Raw genomic sequence first — 15,074 nt, 5'->3', positions numbered from 1 at the left:
CACACACTGCGTAAATTCTGACTTTGTATGGTAGGACATTGACCTCGCTTCCAGCAGCAGGTCTTAAATTGCCATGCGAGCGTCTATCCAATATTACCGTATTCTTTTACATATGCTACTACATGTTCGATTACTGATGCATGAAATTCACAAAATGTAACTCACAGCAATCCTTAACCTATAAGATTATTCAAACATTACAAATCAGATATTATAGGTAAGTATCGTAAACTCACAATAATCTATATCGTCCTAACAAACAAAGGAAGTTATTTTATATAACCCTATGAAATCCTACACATATGAACATTTGAATTGCATGGAATCAATTCTACCAATGAACCTGGAATAACTGTAAAATTAAAAAGGTAAATTGCATAACAATTCTAGCATCAACATATTTCCATGTTATTGAATAAACGATACATAATATAGAACCTAGTCATAGCAAACACATTTGCATAAACCAGTCAAATAATAGAATATTATGTGAAACTAAAATTGCATACCTTATTGCTGTTCTCTTTCAGAACTTGTGCATCCTAGCACTAAAACCTGTCTTTCTTTTTACAAGACAGCCACCTGGTTCTTTTCTTGTTTAACAAGGAAAGCACTATTCTCTTTAGACCTCCCCGGCATCAAGACTACTTTCCTCTTTAAGGAAATTTCAGACCAAAGAATTTCGACCAAGGTCGTCACTTTAAATTCTGATTGCTTCTGAAGTGTACACCTTAAACTATTCTGCGCAATCATAGGCAGCGGTCCCTAATTTTTCCCAAAGAAATAATTCCTTTCATCAGATTTAGACAGCTCAGAATCTGTGAATGATGGTAGGTAACAATTTCCCTTTGAAAAAATGATAATTTGACATAGGTTCCTACCAAGTGGATAGGGTTGGTAGCTCAAATGTTTACTTTCTTAAAGAACCGTGTTAAGATACCCTTTCACTGAGTTGGAATGCTGACCCTTTGAAGTTTACACTGACATGGGGAGGAGACGAACGAAGAAAGGTTGATCTGACCCTTCACAAAGACTTTCTGGCTTAACTGCAATAAAATTTTAATGCTCAATGCATTCAACTTTAAAATTCACTGCAATTCAAAATTCGACACTTCACAGTTACATATTGCATTGGTTTTAAAATTAGGTTTAACAGGTCATTTTTATTTTAAATATTTTATGCATTCAGTGTGATTTTTTATGATTTTTTTATTAAAAAATTCTTAATTTTTTTAATCATGTGGGAAAAAAGTAGTAGGGTCAGCAGTGAGAAATGGGGACAGTTGGTTGACCAGAAACAAACATGGGGGGAGGGGGAGGGCCTAACCTAATTTTTGCCCATAGTTCTACCTTTGAAGGACAATGTATCATGTAATGATAAATACATTGGATTGACCAGTGGTCACTTAGAATTGTGTACATGTGATACAAAGAGGTATAATTTATCTGTGCAGAGTCTGGCATATTTCACAAAAGTAGTTATGATTGCTGGATAAATCTAACTACATTATGCTTGAAAACTTTAATTTTCTCACACGTCACCTATAACTTTAGTTGGGTTAAACGTGCAACATTATTTTTGTTTTAGATTATGCATTTTGTTTTTAAAATGCTGTTTTTGTATGATTCACTAGGTTATCCTCACCCCTCCTGTTAACTTATAGGCATGCAGAGAAAACAGAATGGGGACAGAATATCATCAATAAGGATAAATTCTTGTCATGTACACATTTCTTTTTACATGCTGCTTTCAGGGAACGGCATAATCTTCATATTTTCCTCCTATCACATTCGTCTTTTTTCTTGAATTAACCTAAAATGGATGGTCCAGTAATTGTCAGTAATACTGTTGTATCTTCATCAAGAATGCTGGGTACACCATTTACCAGCTGGAGTAAGTCTTTCATGTATAATGCTAATAAAGACAGTCCAGTAAGGAATTACTCTTCTGCTTAAAGAAATAAAAAAGAGCCTATCAATACCCGTATCAAATAAATCAAATCTAATAAGAGAATGCTATTGCACCCTCTAACAAAAGCTGGTCTTATTGATTGATGACTTGAGCCAAACTGATTTGATCAAATTTGACCATATGCTTTCAGCAGGATTGCTTGTAATACTGCCAAGAAAGATTTTTTCAGGGGTTGAAATCCAATTTCCTGAGACTGAGACCATGTTTGAATGTCATTTCATAGTTCCATCTCACAAGAGCAAAGTTTGCGCCTCTTTTTACAGAGTTGACATTAATCATTAAAATTTATTGCAGTTTGATTCAGAAGTTTGAATTGGATGCACCATCCATCAATTTCCTGTAAAGTTGGAATTCGGTTGGCTTGACAACATAGACCCCTATCTGATGTGGCGTATATAACCAGCAGCAACTGCATAGACCTAGATCTGCTGGCACAGGGAACAAAGGCAGATCAGGGTCTGTGCAGTTAGCATTTCTTTACTGCAGTGTACATAACACATTCAGTTCTGATGGATCAAGACATATAACTATAGTAATAATAAAAATCGGATGGAATTAAATGTGGCTATTACAAAGCACATGGCATACTCCCTTCCAGTTTTTCATATAATCTTAGTCTGTTATTATGAAATTCATATATAGCAATATGATATTTGGAATCCCTTGGACATCAATATATGTGGAGTTTACTACGATTAAATCAAGCTATAACACGTTTTGTTAAAACGTGAATTCAGATAAAACACTGGCGCATCATGACTCGATTTTTTTTTTACATCTCCCTTATTCCCACCAGCCAAGTTGACAGACACCTAAAATTATGGATTTCACATTCACAAACTTACAGTTTACAGATCGTAGTTAATGTAGTTGCACAGCAATGATTTTTTTTTCTTCATTGAACATGATGCCATCTTAATCCTATATGTTATACTTGGCTGGTAATAAAGTTGTTATGATACATTTGACTGGCATTTTGTTTATTACTCCACACTACCTCCAATGATTTTTTTATACATGAATTCTTCAAATTTTGGATCATTTCTGCTATACCACATTACGTAATACAGTTGGCAGCTATAGGCTCAGATATGTTATAGTGGGTTTCCCCAGTGTGTGTGTGTGTGTGTGTATATATATATATATATATATATATATATATATATATATATATATATATATATATATATATATATATAACAGACACACTGATAATTTGTGAAAAAGCAGGTTTGATGCAGAACAGAAATAAGTAACAACAGATCAGGACTTCTAAGTTGTTCTTTTTTTCTTTCTTATTTTTTGTTTTTGTTATAAGACCATTTAAGAAGGACTTCAAAACTTGGTTATTAATTAATTTCTAAAATATTGTTAGCTTTGTGTTTCGTTAATGCTTAAAGAGGTAGAGGATCTTGCATGCTTGTTCACTGAGATTTAAATTGATAAGCTTATTTGAAAACTAGGGCAAAAGTTAAGAATTTAGAAAATTGAGTATTTTAATCCTTGGTTTGGAACTATTTCATGTTTTTAAGATGTGATGAGTTTTTTGTAAAGATGGAAAAACAAAAACATGCACTACCAGACTTAGTCTTAATTTGCAAGAAGTTGATTGTGCCTTTTAGAATGCATCATACAGCTTAGTGACATGCAGGATGTATTCAATTATATGGCTTTATAATTGATTGAGTTTCAGAGAAGGAACATCTGGAATTAGATAAAATGCACCATCATACAACATGGACTGTACTTAGAGTAGAAGCAGTACAGTAACAACTTTTTATTTATGAATTTTTAATTGATCAGTCTGTGTAAATTATGCAGATGAATACTACTTACCAGTGGATGGAGGAGGATTAACTGAGTAGAGTGAGATGCAGGTTATGCTTGCTATTTGCCAATTAAGTTTACATGATTTTATTTTAGCACCATTTATAATTGAGAAATAATATTCAACTTGCTCCATTGTGCTTGTTTTTATGCCATTGCAGGCACCCTGTGCTGTGCTGTGGCTCACATGCACATATCATTGCTCTCTCAGAAAGTTGTGCATAAATAATCATCACTCGAAACAGAGGTTTCATTTTCCAAAGAACTTCCTTAATTTACAAGTATCCTATGAAAAAACTTGCTTTCAGTTTAATCCAAATTTATATTTACACCATAGCCTGAGGAATACATCATTAGCATAAATCAAGTGTTACTTGTATTGCTTCCTTGTTGCAGACTTAAGTTCCTAATGCTACACCACTGACATCATGTGTAAAGTGATCTATGATCAGCTGTTTGTGCTTTACAGTGATCTGTGATCAGCTGTTTTTACTTTACAGTAATCAATGATCAGCTGTTTTACTTTACAGTGATATATGATCAGCTGTTGTTACTTTTAAAGTGGGGGGCCCGAGTGGCTGAGTGGTCTAAAGCGCTCACTGTTCCGGATCACTGCCATCTCACCTCTGTCTGCGTGGGTTCGAGTCCAAGGCTCCGTGCTTGCGTGGGTATGTGGGAAAGCCTGCCAGTAGCTTCTCGTGGGTCGGTGGTTCTTCCCTGCGTTTTCCAGGGTTCTTCCTCCACCAGTTATACTGGCTGCCATGTATAGTCTATCTTGTGCTGAAAAATGGCGTTAAACCATAAAACAACAACAACAACTTTTAAAGTGGTCTAGGATCAGCTGTTTGTACTTTACAGTAATCTATGATCAGCTGTTTGTATGATCTGTGATCAACTGTTTGTACTTTACAGTGATCTATGATCAACTTTTTACTTTACAGTGATCTGTGATCAGCAGTTTTTAATTTACAGTGATCTATGATGTGTGTGTGTGTGTGTGTGTAAAGCTGTCAGAATTTTAGAAAACGTCAACCAGGTACAAAAGGGAAATTATATTAAATTTGAACATGAGCTGCTTTGTTTTAAATTTATACATGCCAACCCCACCCCAAGAGGTAGAAGTGTAATTATTACTGATATAAGTGGCAAAAAGCATAATCTGAGCATTAAAGAGTCATCTGTAGGTTACATGCCATAATTACAGAAACCCTTATGAAAAACATACAATTATTTTTGCTACTTACTTGGATTTTCAGTTAGTTAAAATTCTTGTCACTAATTGGCTAAATCCATGTCGATTAGTACAAGAATATAGACATAAAACAGAATTATAATTATACACAACATTCACTTTAACTAGTGTTCATGTTTAACTTTTGCTGAGGGCGTCAAGAAATTCTGCTTGCTGTATTAGATCACTGTTGAATTTCTTCCAAAATCTGTAAAACATGTTCTTCAATATAACAAAATATCTCTCTAACAGTTTCAAGTCATAACATCCATGAGTCAAAACCCATTTCACGTAATATTTGACACCATTTTTTATATATAGCCGCGTCTGCTGTATCAAACTATAATGAATCTGACTTGTTGTCTCAGATTCAAGAAACCCATGTTTTCTTCTAAACGTGACATGTATGTACAATTATTATAAATAGAAAATAAGGAAACTGATGTACATAGCCAAATCATCACAGACATAAAAAATATAAGATCAGTAGACAGAGATCTATGCTGGATAAATGTGCAGCAACCTGTAGTCACACAACACAATCCTTGAACTGTATTCATTATTCTATATTTCACTTGCTCCTGATGTTGCCAGATATTATCTTTGAACTGAACTTGGAAATGTTTTTTCCTCTCTTTTTTAAATGGGTACCCAATGTCGCATTTTATTACCAAGGTTATTATCAGTGGCAAATTGAAAATTTTATTAACTGGGTAATCATGTATGTTGGGGAACCTGACTACCTGGGTACCTGTTGACAGCTTTATGTGTATGTCTGGATTTTTAACATAGCTTTACCAGTTTTAGTCACATAGTCACTTGCACTGGGGTATCATGCTGCAGACATGTAGCACCATGTACTATCAAGTCAATTCTCCTGACACCAGGTTGACCAGTCCTAACACTAACCTCTTAATGCTGAGCACCAAGTGAGGCAGCTGCTAGTACCATTTTTATGTCTTAGTATGACTCAGCTGAGGTTCAATCCTGCAACCTCCTGCATCCAAGGTGGATGCCATAACCACTTAGGCCACCAGAGCACTGTCATGAGCCTGAATGTCATAAGTGGACACCAGGCAATAAATTTGTGAAGGAAACTAAAAATGTTCGTTGATTTTATTTGCAGTGAAAAGTTTGTATACAACTCCTCAAATTTCATTTTTATTGACAAAACCAAACTCATATTAGTTAATTATTATTACAACATTGCAATCATAATATGATTAATGTTTTATGTTTAAAACTTGCAGTTTTATTGTGATATGAAGAGATTGCACAAGGTGAAAATGGCCTTTGTTCATTTTCGAGCCACTTTAAAAGGTGTAAAATTTATGCTGAATTCTTAAAATGATCTGAAGTTTCATCTACTTATCTGATGTTCTGGTTCTGTCACATTTATGGTAACAACAGCAGCAATAATACTAATAATAATACTATTAATAATAAATCAGAAGGGGTAACAATGCCAAACAATTTCATGACATTTATTTTAGTTTATTTAAAAATGCTCTTTTGACAATAAGTTAACACCTTACTGCTAAATTCTGCAGAAAACTTTTCTTCTGTTGAACAAGTTTGTTTTGCTGTTGAACAAATCTGTTCCCTAGGGTATGTCAAATTGTAAAGTCCAAATTAGAATTGCTAGTGGACAAAACTGAGACTGCTGTCTTATAATGGCTTGAAGCACTAACATCTAATTAGGCACAAGGACTTGACAGCAGCTGTCATTGTATTTCCCTTTTTTTGAGAGATCATTCCAAAAAGCTGTAGATAGTTAAATAGATTTTAGGATTTAGGCACAGAATTTCTTATATTTGGATAGAAAGTCTATTTTATTGGTTCTTCTAAATGAATCTTTAATGATTGGATAATTAAAGAACAGGAAGAATTTATGTAGATTTCTTTTAATTTCAGAAGTGATGTGACAAGTTGCATGTCTGATGACCTTATGAAAGATCCTAGAATATTTAATAGGTCAGTTCTGTTTTTGTTGTTGCTCTGAATAGGAATAAAGGTTGATAGTTGTTTCCCTTGGTGAATGAAATAGACTTTTTCCTGCAAACTTTAATGGAGTTTCATAACAAAAGTGTATATCTCCTTTCAAGTCATACGACATTATACAGGTATATCGGCATTCATTGTTATAATATAGAATCATAACTTATATTTACAAAATTCTTCTGTATTGATATTTTAACTACAACTGTCTTATAGACTAGTATGAGGAGCCATTTTTATCTCTACTGGTCATAGAACTGGATAGCTTATGGGATGGTCTGTTATCAGTCACCTGTCATCCATCATTTATTGTCCAGTAATCTGTTCCCACAAGTCATTGCTATTCCTGGTATACTACATGGAAGATTGCCTTGATCTTTACACACATACATTCATTCCATGGTCTAATTGGTCTAATTGGTCTGATATGAAATCATTACTGTTCAGATTATCCATGATGGCCAACACAGTGGCCATCTTGAAAATCTTATGGCTACTCCTCCTGAACGAAAGGCCATATCAAGATGGGGTTCTACCAAATAGCTTATTATGGTGTTGGTCCAAAATGAAACGGTGCCAATCTGATGTCCAATATAAGCATTACAGTTGACATTTTGAACATATCAACATGTGATTTTCACTTGAAGACTAAATGAAAATGGTGCATATCTTAACTCCAGTACGTTCACCATGGCAGCCATCATGAACATTTTGCTATAGCTACTTATCCTGAATGAATGGACATATCAATATTGGGTTTTCAGAGGGGTATGTGTGTGCCTCAGACTTGAATTTTTAACATAGCTTTTAAAAATAATAAAGTCATATTGCTACGATTTCTGCAGTGTGGCAATTTATAGTGATGTCTAGCACTGGGGCATCATGCCGCAGACATGTAGCATGATGTTCCCACCCAGTCCTAACACTAACCTCTTAATGCTGAGCACCTAGTGAGGCAGCTGCTAGTACCATTTTTATAAGTCTTTGGTATGACTTGGTTGGGGTTCAAATCAGCAATCTTCCACATCTGAGGCAGACGCTCTAACCACTAGGCCACCAGAGCGATGGGTTTTCAAATGACTGTTGTTAATTGTTCAAAATATTATTACAAAATGAGTGTAACCAGTCAAACATTCTGTTTATTAGTGACTGATATGTTGTTTAGTAGAGACTGATGGTCAGTCAATGTCAGATAAGCCTGAACCAGATCTTATACACAGTAATCTTGGCAGCCAGGGCTGTTTGGACTCATTCTAGCTTTATACACAAGGAGGTGATGAATTTTACAACAACAACACAATCAATGAATTTGCTAATTTTGTTCTGAATTTTACTAGTTGAATTTTTGTGAAGTTCAGTATGTATATAAATAATTGTCAGCTGTGTTAGTTACCAGCCAGATAAATATAATTTCATTTAATTAAATTTGTAATGCCTGTCTAATGTTGGGCATCATATTACATGGCATTGTCTATCCACTCTTAACTTTTTCATGGTTGGGGAGATACATGTTCATGAAACTTTGCCCAAACTTTGTGATTTAACTGTGTGTTGTTTATCATAGCCATCACCCATGCCTCAAGGTCAAGGTCATAGCAAGGGGAAAGTAATTTTGTGACTTTGTCAGGAGCATAGATTTTGAACCTTTGAAGATAGTTTAATGGAACTTTGCCCAAGTATGTACACTGACTGGATGATGTGTCACTTACCATAAGCAAATCCCAGCCACACAATCAACTTCATAGTAATGGAGGACGTAGTTTTATGAATATTATGCTTGTTGAAAGTGGAGCTTCTGAATCACTGAAAATATTTTAAATAAAATTCAGCCATTAATATATCATGCATTGCATACTATTACCATGTTCCATACTTCACAACAAAGGTCATTAAAATGGAAGAGGCAACTCCAACACAAACCTTTGGTCCGAATAGAACTTTTGAAGCATGGACAATATTTTAAGGAAACTTGAACCAGTTATATGTAAATTAACCATAAACTTGCCCCTTGCCTCATAATCAAGGTCATTGCAAGGAATAATACAAACCGTTAACCTCTATTCATATTCATATTTAACGTTTCTTGCTTTACTATATGTATACAATTGCATATTTTAGTGTAGAACACCAGTTGAAGATATATTTTTCCATGATGTGACTAATTTCTTTCATCACATGAGAGTATACTGCGAGGGTAATGCAAGCAAATTATCAAAAAAGTCCCCAATTATCGTCATCACTTAACCATCCTTTCACAGTAATCAAGATAAAATTTCATTGGAAGACATAAAAAATGAGTAGCAGTTATAGAAGGTATCTTGCAAACTGGACATTTTTTGCACTGATTGACCTAGTTACATGTATAGCTACTGTGGTCCCATTTCAAGTTTAAAAAACCCCAAACTTTTTAATTATTTAAAAAGAATTTATATTGTTAAATATTTATGAAGGTCTATCAATTTTGTATCAAAGTTGAATCATGGACTGCATCAACATTTTACTATTCATCTTAATTAATATTATGGATTGGAGTCAGCAGGGATGGTCCTGGCTTTTAAAAAGTTGTCGCCAAAAAAATCGTTGACCTCATTATTTTGTCGCCAATTTTCATACAATCTCGCCTGAACAAGGGTGGATTTATGACCCCCACTTGATATTCCTTTGAGTCGAACACAGGCAATTCATGCCACTTACCTGTGAATGGCATACAGCAGAATAAGGCGCTAGTAACAAGTTCCTATGGCCATGTTATATACAACTGGCTTCCCATCCGTCTTTTTGATGTTGGCTTACACTAGCAACATTTATGAAGCGAATAATTAGCCTCAGGGTCTAGCATATGCATGTTGCAATCTAGCTATTGTTCCTTACTTTTAACGTGACAAAGAGATAGGCTATACATGGTGGCCAGTATTAATGGTGGAGGAAGAACCTGGGAAAACCCCAGAGGTGGTGCTCTACAGTTTCATATTTTACATAAGGTTAGAATTTTAAAGAAAAAGAATTTCCCCAGCTTTCCTCACTGGTTATACTGGCTGTTGAAAAAAGACCTTGTATATCTTGGGTATAATTCAAAGAACCTTTAATTCCCTTTATTTTCATGTATGATTGATGGGTGTAATTTGGGTTATAGGGTATACAGCTTGGCCTTACTCCAGATGTGCACCTTTCAAAAATGTGCTAGCTCTACTTGGTCATTTTCACTTCCTGAACTTCAGAGGTAATTTGTATAAAAAAAAAGAGCCAATAACATTTTTTACATTTTATATATTTGGTAATTCATTCATTGTACTTTCAGAAGCTGGTATTGTCTAGTCTGGCAAAATTCATTTTCCCTATTTTAATAGCTGCTATGGATAGTGTACTTTAGACTAATTCAGACTGCTTTTTTTAGCACAAGGGGGCAGTCATTTTAGTTAGCAGTGTGCTTTAATCATGTACAATTTCCAAAAGTACAATATCCAAAGAAATACCATCCACATTACATTAATGTAGCATAGAGGTATACCAACATTCTCTCCATTGTGCATGTTTTAAATGCGAACAATTTCAACTTACGTACGTCACTCTTTCAAAAGTACATAACAACTGGTGAGTGCCCCCAGAATGAACAACCAACCCATGAGAAGCTACTTGCAAGCTTTCTTGCATACCCACATTGGCCGAGCCAGAGTCTATTAATGTAATAGGCAATGAAAATTGAAAAAGATGGGATAGTTATTACTTTATTGACAGCCAAAAAAATACAGCCATAATATTACAAAATAAATCAATGCATGACTGTTTTGCTCTACTTCCATGATCTTTGCATCCAGCATCACTGTTAGTGCATAGGTATGACTGTTGTCACCTGAAATAAATGCATTACACTGGACAACAAATTTTTACAAAAGTCATGTTACTGAAATAAAATTAGTCAATTCTTATCAATTTTTATGTGCTGAACACGAATATGACAGTCAAATTGCAAAATTGGCTCTAGTTTTTTTGTAATCTGCAAGAAATTAATGTTTACATAACGAAATGCATTCCAATAGTAAAAGGTCAACTGTAATAGCCTACCTATAAAAGATCAAGTCATTGACTACATCTTAGATTTCTTCGCCTGTCTCTTGTACAGCTGTTCGGGAGCATCTCTGAGGAGTGTCCAGCAGTAGTCAGCCAGCATTGTAGTGGACCATTTTCCCTGGTATCTTTGTTCCATTGTTGCGATATCTTGATGAAAACGTTCGCCGTGTTCATCACTAACAATACCACAGTTGCTAGGAAAGAAATCCAAATGGGAATGAAGGAAGTGAATCTTTAGAGACATATTGCAGCCAAGTTTCTTATACTTCATCAACATGTCTTCTACTAGTTCCTTATAGTTTTCTGCCCTAACATTTCCGAGGAAGTTTGTAGAAACTAGGCGAAAAGCATTCCATGCTTGTTTCGCGTCACCTTCCAGCAAGTTGTTGAACCGGTCATCTTTGAAAAGCTCTCGAATCTGAGGACCCACAAAAACTCCCTCTTTAATCTTTGCTTCGCTGAGTCGAGGGAATTTTTCATGCAGGTATCGGAATGCTGGCAAAGTCCGGTCAATGGCTTTCACGAAGTTCTTCATCAAACCTAGTTTGATGTGAAGGGGTGGTAGCAAGATTTTCTGAGCCTCAACCAGAGCTGGGTGTTGGATATTCTTCTCTCCAATGGCTACATTCTGCCTGTGAGTCCATTCCTTCCTCATGTAGTGCATTTCCCTTGCTCGGCTATCCCACTCGCATAAGAAACACATGTATTTTGTATATCCTTGCTGCAGTCCCATTAAAAGGGCAACTACCTTCAAATCACCACAGAGGTGCCAGCTGTACTTGTTATACTCAATGGAATTCAGTAGCTGCCTTAAGTTATCGTATGTCTCTTTCATGTGGACAGCATACGCTACTGGAATAGATGGAAGAATGTTTCCATTGTGCAAAAGCACAGCCTTGAGACTCAGTTTCGAAGAGTCCACAAATAGTCTCCATTCTTGTGGGTCATGAGTGATTTTTAAAGCATTCATGAGGTCCTCAATATCGGAACAGAATATCAGATTACTTTCCTTTCTGAAGAAAGGCTCCAATTGCTGGTGGCGCTTTCGATATGCAGTAATTGTGACATCTTCTTCTAGAAGATTCCATTGTTGGAGTCTTGATCCTAGCAATTCTGCCTTGTTCTTTGATAAGTCCAAATCACGAATCAGGTCATTTAGTTCTTCCTGTGTTATTCTGTGTGGGGTTGATGATGCACCACAGTGAAAATCTGGATCACTGCATGCTGATGGACCAGGAGAAGAACAGGTCGACTCACCTTTGTCTTCGTCAGATGAATCAAGAGAATATTCTGCTGGAGGTTCTGGAATAGGAAGTCCCTCACCATGTGGAACTGGTCTCAATGCAGACGGAATGTTTGGGTAGACTATTCTCGACTTCTTTCGCTTCGTTATTCCGCCGGAAAGAGGAGGAACCAAGCAGAAGTAACAGTCATTTAGGTGGTTGCTTGGCTCTCTCCACACCATTGGGACTGCAAACGGCATTGATGACCTTTTGCAATTCAACCACTGTGAAAGCTGTGTTGTACATGTAGCACAGCATATATGCGGAGCCCAAGGCTTGTCTTGGTCACCAACCTTGCATCCGAAGTAAAGATGATATGCCTTCTTCACTTGAGAATTGATACTTTTCTTCTGGTTGGCAAATGTCACTTCCCCACAAATATAGCAAAAATTGTCCGCGGTATTAACACACTTTCGAGGCATTACTGTTCTTTATTGTACGTAAATGGATAAAATAATAAGTTTTATGTAACAGTAGCTTGAACTGTCTCGCACAACGTCTAAAATATTTTAAATGCTGAACCTATCTGATTGGGCTTTATATAGTACACTGCTTACGTCAGCTTCAGCAGCCGCCTGGCATTAGTATAATAGGCCTACACATGTATAGTACACTGCTGACGTCAACTTACTTCAGCAGCCGCATGGCATTAGTATTGCATTGCATCAGAAAATGATGCAATCAACTGTGGATGATGTGAGCATGATGGTATTATGCAATGTTACATCATTATTCCGGATGTTGCTGCAGTCCTACTGGAGAAATTTACACAGTGAAACATAGAAAATGAGGTATATGAATATCTTCAAAACGAGAGCCAATACAAATTTTTCACGGTTATATTCGTGTTCGGCACACCAAAATACTACAGATTAGGGCCTTTTCAAGTCAGTAATGATTTCACTGTTGACCAGTGTTATCAAATGTGAAAATATCTACATTCCTGACATCTACAGTCTCTCTCTCTCTCTCTCTCATTTTTTAATTATATCAGGTATTAAGCAAATCTATTTTATGTATATTATTTTCCGAATAATAGTTTTGTAAGGAACTTTAGTTAATGACATTTTAATACTAAAACCCTATGGTTTACAATATAAGATAAGTCACATATAATGTGACCGTCAATTTCATGCATTCAGGAATTAAATGCCCTCCCCCTATGGCTAGCTTCACAAAGTACATCTCCATCAACCAGGAGTTCAGAAAGTTATTTTTGCCGTGCTTTACATGCTTTGCTTGTAGTTAATTGCTTCCTAAATCCCAAGAATGATTACTGAATGCTGGATATTTTTTCTCTAGAAGCAATCTAGAATCTCTATGCCCACCAATGAAACTAACATGAATCCTGGCATTATTGTACCATATATATATATAAACATTAATTACCATCATTAAATTAAAATAAGGAATTAAATTTTTTACGTAGCATATGTGCCCACCCCCCAAAAAATAATTCGGAATAAATATATTATTTAGTAAGCAGTGTTATATGCATATATGAGTTAACAATAAGGAAATAAGGTGGGATATAAAATGCTGGAAATAGTTATCACATGTATGGTAGCTTGAGAGCACATTTGAACTGTTAACATAAATTCACACCCATTTTAAGCACTGGTAGTTATAACCAAAAATAAGGCATTGTTTATTTGTCAGTCATCTGCTAGTACTTTCACTCACTGTAGATCAGGCGGTTTCTTTGAAGTATGTCGAAGCGGCTTGATTCTATTGTGCAGTTTGGGCACAGCTGACCAGAAGATGAAATAAGGGCACGTTGATGGGGGGGGAACAGTTAAGAGGCTGTTTTGGGATTTAAACACTGAGTCTTGCTCAGGAGTAGAAGAGATCATTTAAAATTGATAATTCTTGATGTCTAAGAGTTGAGCCGTCTTGCCAACACTTGGAAGAAAGAGATAACAGCTCACAAGTTGTGATGATTGCAATTGTGATTATTTTGGTAGCTGACCTTTAGGCCATTGAGCAGGTGTATTTTTTTATGATCTTACAATATGTGTATCTTATTTTAATACTAAAAACTGTTGTTGTTGGGCTTTCTTCATTTCTTCTACTTTTTCGTTAAGCATAGAGTGCGTTTTGGATGTTTTTGGATAAAATTACTCATTGATAAGTTTTCAGTTTGATCTTCTGTTGGATAGGTCAGTATCATTATATTTGCACCAAAATGTCCTTAATGACAATGTTGGGACACAGACTTCAAAGAACATCTATGCATAATCTGTAAAATCTTTAGGTGCCATGGGGGAGTGGCCAACGACAAGGGTCAAAAATAGGTTTCAGTTTCAAATGTAAATGCTTGTTAATTGCAATGTAAAATATTTCAAAATCTTGAAAAACTCCCTATTGCAGTATTTTACTCTCTAGTATTTTGTCTCTGAGCAAGACATTGCCTGCTAGATGCCAATAGCAAGATATAACTCTCAGTGTGTTAATGTGCTATTTAAACATCAATCCATCAATCAGTAAATGAATCAATTAATCCACATTGTAGTATGAGAACATTTTCAGCAACTCTTCTTAGGCCATATCGAGATTTCTCCAGATTTGTTGCATTAATTAAGCCAGTCAGTATATATATTAAGCTCATTGCTGATTAAAATCTTCTTGCATGCTCCCTTTCAATGCAGACTTCCAATCAGAGATATTTGCTTCCAATACACCATAATTTGAACTG

General features: G+C 35.6%; 1 protein-coding gene and 1 long non-coding RNA gene across 8 annotated transcripts in view; one reads left to right on the top strand and one right to left on the bottom strand.

Annotated features, from left to right (window-relative positions):
• LOC149794253 (nephrin-like) overlaps positions 1 to 15,074 on the top strand; it is a 347,553-nt gene that overhangs the window by 84,499 nt on the left and 247,980 nt on the right. For 3 of the 4 annotated variants that reach the window (XM_089968389.1, XM_089968380.1, XM_089968381.1), the window contains exon 2: positions 6,945 to 7,004. The exons of the other annotated variant lie outside the window; for it this stretch is intronic. The gene's annotated coding sequence lies outside the window, so the exon portion shown is untranslated. The remainder of the gene's footprint in view (positions 1 to 6,944; positions 7,005 to 15,074) is intronic. 4 annotated transcript variants of the gene reach the window in all.
• The window catches only part of LOC149794254 (uncharacterized), an 80,310-nt gene that overhangs the window by 50,690 nt on the left and 14,546 nt on the right, over positions 1 to 15,074 (bottom strand). Inside the window, exon 2 of one of the 4 annotated variants that reach the window (XR_016422985.1) lies at positions 8,735 to 8,831. The exons of 2 other annotated variants lie outside the window; for them this stretch is intronic. This is a non-coding gene — a long non-coding RNA (uncharacterized LOC149794254). Of the gene's footprint in view, positions 1 to 8,734; positions 8,832 to 10,742; positions 10,879 to 15,074 lie in introns of those variants that run through there. One more of the 4 variants, XR_016422983.1, reaches the window with a different exon arrangement.

Source organism: Sinohyriopsis cumingii, chromosome 8, assembly GCF_028554795.1.
Source record: "Sinohyriopsis cumingii isolate HCF-2022 chromosome 8, ASM2855479v2, whole genome shotgun sequence".
Classification (NCBI taxonomy): Eukaryota; Metazoa; Mollusca; class Bivalvia; order Unionida; family Unionidae; genus Sinohyriopsis; species Sinohyriopsis cumingii.
Note: the sequence above shows the minus strand (reverse complement) of the source record. Positions and strands in the feature narration are given on the sequence as shown.